A 6,000-nucleotide genomic window follows, 5' to 3' on the forward strand; every position below is an offset into this window, starting at 1 on the left:
GCGGAGCCCCCCCCCCCCGGCCCCTCCCCGGGCCGGCTGAGCCGGCAGCGTTTTCCTGCCCTCTGGGGGGTCTTAGCGTCACCTGGGTCTTGCCTGCGGGCGGAAGCTTTCCTCGGGCCTCTGGGAATCCCCAGGGCAGCGCGGTCGGGGGACAGGGAGGAGCCCCCCCCCGCCCCCCCTCGAGGCTGGACACTTTTGCGCCCGGTCCCGCGTGACCTTGGGGCGCGGCGCGGCTGTTTGCACCGCACAGCTCCGCACCTTGCGCGGGATGGCCACGCCCCGTCCAGCCCGGGGCCCCGGGGAATTCTTAGTCCCGAACCAGCCCAGGCCCCCGAAAAGAGGAAAAGATGAGTTGCGGGCTGCGCGGAGGACCCCCGAGGCCGCCCGCTGCCTCAGTTTCCCTGTCCGTGGTGCTGAGAACGCCGGGACCTCAAAGGCTCCCGGCTGGTGTGGCGCCTTCCCTTCCAGCAGCGTGTGCCCTCCACCCCCCCAATGTCAGCTGCCTAGAACAGTGACCAAAGGTGAGTGCCACCTGGCTTCTGGCCTAGAGGTCGCGCCCGCCTCCTCCCCGCCCCCGCGTGCCTCTGACTTTATGCACCTTTGTCCACCGAGGGAGTGAGACATTCACCCCCATCCCGGAGGCCACTCCCCCACCCCAGGACCCTCCCTCCACGCTGACCCACTGCCCTTCACCCTTTCTGGAAGCGGGGCGCGGCCGAATACAAGCAGGCCAAGCTCTTGGTTTCCAGTTTTCCCTGGCTGTCCGGGAGACTGGCCCGTGGTGACAGCAGTGGCCGGCAGTGTGGGGATCTCACTGGATCCAGAAACAAAACAAAAAAAAAATCGAGTGTGAATTTGCTCCAAGGAGAGGGACTTTTTCACAGGATTCTCCAGGTCAGGAGGGTGGGCCTGGACCCTGAGCTGCAGGGGGCAGCTCTAGCCCCGAGGGTGGCACGGCCACGAGGCAGGGACTGGACATCAAGGTCTCCAAGCCGGCCCTTCGGATGGAGCCAAGGACTTTGGATAAAAATACTAGCCCGCGGGGAGGTGCAGCATGGGCATGGCCTGCCCAGGTGACGAGCCCTCTGTCCCACTGTCCCCTGGCACCAGTTGAGTCATCTCAGAGGAATATGAATGACCTGGCCAGGAGGCTGAGGCCCTGCAGGGTAGGGCTGCCCTGTCATGTGAAATGACGACTTGGGTGGCTGCCGGCTCAGGCTGTGAGGACCGCAGGCACCTTTCTGGGCTCCTCGTTCTCCAGCTCTCAGTGGTCACCTCATTAAAGGTATTCTATAGTATAGCACCATAGTATAGCGGGGAGGGCACTTGCCTTGCATATGGCCAACACGGGGTCGATCCCCAGCTCCACATACGGTTCCCGAGCCTGGCCAGGCATGATCCCTGATCTAAGTGTGTCTCCCCTCCCCAAAATAAATAAATAAATAAAACAATGATGTTGGAAAAGTTCGAGTGGCTGTTGCTCCCCTTTTAGGCAAGGTGGCCTCCAGCTCCCTTCTTCCACCGGACCAAAGACCTGAGCCCTGCTTGGCCAGCCTTAAGGGGTCAGTTCGAGCCACCGTTAGTAGTGGGGTCCAGCCCAAGTCTACTTAGGCAGACACAGGGACGCCTGCGTGGAATAATGCCAGAATAAAGGATAGGTTTAAGATTTTTTGGTTTCAGTTTGGGCTTGGGGGGCCACACTCTGTGGTGCTCAGGGCTGACTCCTGGCTCTGCCCTCAGGGATCACTCCTGGTGGGGCTCAGGGGACCGTAGGGGATGCCGGAGATCAAACCTGAGTTGACTGGTGCAGGGCAAGTGCCCTTCCCACTGTGCTACCTCTCTGCACCCCCCCCCCTTCGATAATAGGTATTACATGAGGAAAACAGGGCCAGGGGAGGTGGCTCAAAGGGCAGGTTTCTGTGTGGACACTGCTTGTGATTTGCTTCCCAGGAACACATGGCCCAGTACTCCGAGCACAGAGCAGGGAGAAGCCAAAAAACACAACAAAAACCCTGGGGTGTTTGGACATGGCTTGGCAGGTGAAGAGGCCTCGAGCAAGCAGCCGGGCATCAGGCTGGCACCCACTGTACTGGGCAGGGCAGACGGACATCAGGCTGGCACCCACTGCACTGGGCAGGGCGGACAGGCATAAGGCTGGCACCCACTGCACTGGGCCAGGCGGATGGGCATCAGGCTGGCACCCACTGGACTGGGTGGACGGACATCAGGCTGGCACCCACTGTACTGGACCTGGCAGACGGACATCAGGCTGGCACCCACTGGGCCGGGCGGACAGACATCAGGCTGGCACCCACTGTACTGGACCAGGCAGACTGGCATCAGGCTGGCACCCACTGCACTGGGCAAGGCGGATGGGCGTCAGGCTGACATCCACTGTACTGGGCCTGGCAGACGGGCATCAGGCTGGCACCCACTGCATTGGGAAGGGCAGACAGGCGTCAGGCTGGCACCCGCTGCATTGGGAAGGGTAGAACCCACTTCTCAGGAGACACCAAGAGGCTGATGAACAAGGTCAGACCTGGCCACAGAAGCACACAGGAAAAGAGCCCGACTCACACCATCCAAGAGGGAAACCTCTCGGACATCTGTGCCAGCAAGTCCGGTGCCCAGGCTCTCCCCAGAGGCCTTCCAAACAGTGGGAACTGTTCGTACTGGTGGTGCGCATCCAAGAGAGCCAGAAATTGGGACATATTGTACAGCAGATAGGGCACTTGCCTTGCACACAGCCAACCTAGGTTCGATACCTGGCACCGTGTATGGTCCCCGGCCCTGGCAGGAGTGAGCTCTGAGCCAGGAGTCAGCCCTGAGCACTCACTGCTGGGTGTAATCCTGATGACCCCAAACCAGGGTTGGTCACATGTAAAGCAAGAGTTATCAACCTTCGGGGCTGGAGCGATAGCACAGCGGGTAGGGCGTTTGCCTTGCACGAGGCCGACCTGGGTTCGATTCCCAGCATCCCATATGGTTCCCCGAGCACCATTAAGGGTAATTCCTGAGCGAAGAACCAGGAGTAACCCCTGAGCATCGCCAGGTGTAACCCAAAAAGAAAAAAAAAGTTATCAACCTTCATGACTTCAATTGAACAATCCTGGCACAGGACCAGAGAGGAACCTGGGGTTAGGCCCTTGCCGGGTTCAATCTTGGGCACTGCATTCTGCATTGCAACAAATTTCTTTTTCTTTTTCTTTTTTTTTTTTTGGTCACACCCAGCAATGTCTAGGGCTTACTCCTGTCTCTGCACTCAGGAATTACTCCTCCCAAAAGTGCATGAGATGCCAGGGATCGAACCCAGGTTAGCCATGTGTGCAAGGCAAACATCCTACCCACTGTACTATTGCTCTGGCCCCCAGAGCAAACAAATCCTGGCTGGAGAGGGAGTGCAGGGGTTAAGTTTTGAACCTCTGAGTGTGACCAAAAAATGACGCAACATAAGGATATTTCCAAGAGCTCTTGGGTAGGGGCAGTGCCGTGAGCTGCAGGGAATGGGCCTTAGGAAGAAGGGGACTTGGGGACAGGAAACGCCACGGAGTTCCTGGCACTCAGCCGACTGGTTTCTCGGTTCCTACCCAGGGGACGGGGCTCGCCAGTGGCCTCCACCATGGCAAAGAAGAGTCCAGCAGCGTGCCCAGGTCTGAGAAAAGCCATTTTTTAAAAAAATTTTATTAGTGAGACACCATGAGGTACAGTTGTAGACTTACAAATTTTTGTGCTTGGGTTTCAATTATACAATGATCAAATACCCATCCCTCCACCGGTGCCCATTTCCCACCACCACGGATCCCAGTATCCCTCCCACCCCCCCATCCCACCCTGCCTCTGTGGCAGGGCATACCCTTTCTTTCTCTCTCTCCTTTTGGGTGCTGTGGTTTGCAGAAGAGGCATCGAGTGGCAATCATGTTCGATCTAGAGTCCACTCTCAGCACGGATCTCCCATCCTGGGAGGATCCTCCCAACACCCTTTATTTGGTGCTCCCTTCTCTATCTGAGCTCCCTTTTCCCCTAGCATGTGTGTCTGGCCTCCAAGCCATGGAGTAAACCTCCTGGTTCTAATCTCCTCTATTCTTGGGTGTTAGTCTCCTGTTTTGTTACTTTATGTTCGCCAGATGTATGCAATCTTTCTATGTCTATCCCTCTCTTTCTGACTCATTACGCTTAGCATGATACTTTCCATGTAGTACCACTTGCATGTAAATTTCATGACTTGAAAGACCATTTATTTTGTGCTTTCGGTTTGTAGGCAACGCCTGGGGATGCTCAGGGCTTACTCCTGGCTCTGTGCTCAGGGATCATTCCTGGTGAGGCTCCAGAGACCACACGGGGTGTTGGGGATGGAGCCCAACTCGGGTCTACTCCTTGCAGGGCAGCTGATTACTTACTTTGGCGTATCCCTGGCCTCAAGATGGTTTAAACCTGCCTCCCCACTAGTCAGGTGCCTGGAAGGAAGACCCCCTGCCTGTGCTCAGGCTGCATTGCGGTGGGCACCAAGCCTTCCATGGAGGTGAGACCGCGTACCCAAAGCAGGCAGTTCAAAGGGGCAGAGCCCGACACCCACGATCTGCTTCTTCCTTCATCACTATGGGGTACCCTCAAGGAAAGAGGGGGCTCACCCCCTCTCCAGGCTGCACTCAGCACCATGCATGTGCCTCGCTTCTGTGCTGAACCTTGAAAGATTGATTGGAGGGGCCAGATTGTGTGAGGACAGCAGGTAAGGCCTTCACTTCGGCCGATTGGTGCTCCATCCCCGGCGTCCCACTCGGTCCCCCGAACCCTGCCAAGAGCCAGCTGAGTGCAGAATCAGGAGTAACCCCTGAGCACTGACGCATGTGACCCAAAAGACAAAAAAAGAAAGAAGGAAAAGAGAAAGATTGATGTGAGAGCAGAAAGGCTGGCAGGCTGCAGCCTCTGCTCTCAAGACCAGCTTCTGGGGGGCTGCAGTGATAGCACAGCAGGGAGGGCGTTTGCCTCACACGCGGCCCACCCGGGTTTGATTCCCAGCATCCCATAGGGTCCTCCGAGCACCACCAGGAGTGATCCCTGAGTGCAGAGCCAGGAGTAACCCATAAAAAGCAAAAAAAAAAAAAAAAAAAAAAAAACCAGACTGATTTCTGGTGCTGCCACAGAGCAAAGGACACCCCTGCAGGCTAGATATCCCGGCCCAAGGAGGTCCAGTCTGTGGCCATGTCCAACAAGTACACTTAGTCCCGCCCAGGGCCCAGAGGGTCTAAGGAAATCAGGGGACTCAAAGCCCAGTGTCTCCAGACAGGCCTCCCTTCCCGGCCTCTGTCCAGCATTGGGGGGGGAAGTCTGGCCTGGGGGACTGGTCCTCTGCCTGCCCTGTGACTAGGACGAGGTCCCCCCCCCCCAGAGGATGGCATCACTGTCCCAACCCCTCAGGCCCTGCAGACCCCGTGCCAGGCTCTAGGGACAGTCACATCCATTTTTTTAGAGGGGAGCTTGGTCCACACCGCAGTGCTCAGGGCTTTCTCCTGGCTCTGTGCTCAGGGATCACACCTCTGTGCGGGGTCGGAGATGGAACCCGGGGTGGCAAAACACAGGTCATGTTTTGAGGGGTTGCTCCCGAGCGGTGCTCAGGGGGCCTAGGGACCACACCCCCAAGATGCTTGGCCAACCAGGCTGGCGGTTGAGTACAAGGGCCAGTGGTACTTGGGACCCTCTAGGGCTGCACCTGGTGATACTCTGGGCACTGGGAGGTGCCAGAGATCAAACCCAAGAAGGGCACATGCTGACCATACTGTATCCCAGCCCATAAATCAGAGCTCTGAATATATATTGCGAGACCCGTGTGGGAGAGTTGTGAGCTAGTAGCATCTCGCGCGATGAAAAGGCCCGAAGAGGCTGGAATGACAGTACAGCACAGGGAGGGCGTTTGCCTTGCACACAGCCGACCTGAATTCAATCCCCAGCATCCCATGTGGTCCCCCGAGCACCGCCAGGAGTAATTGCTGAGTGCAGAGCCAG

This window comes from Sorex fumeus, unplaced genomic scaffold (genome assembly GCF_029834395.1).
Source record: "Sorex fumeus unplaced genomic scaffold, SorFum_2.1 ptg000093l, whole genome shotgun sequence".
Classification (NCBI taxonomy): Eukaryota; Metazoa; Chordata; class Mammalia; order Eulipotyphla; family Soricidae; genus Sorex; species Sorex fumeus.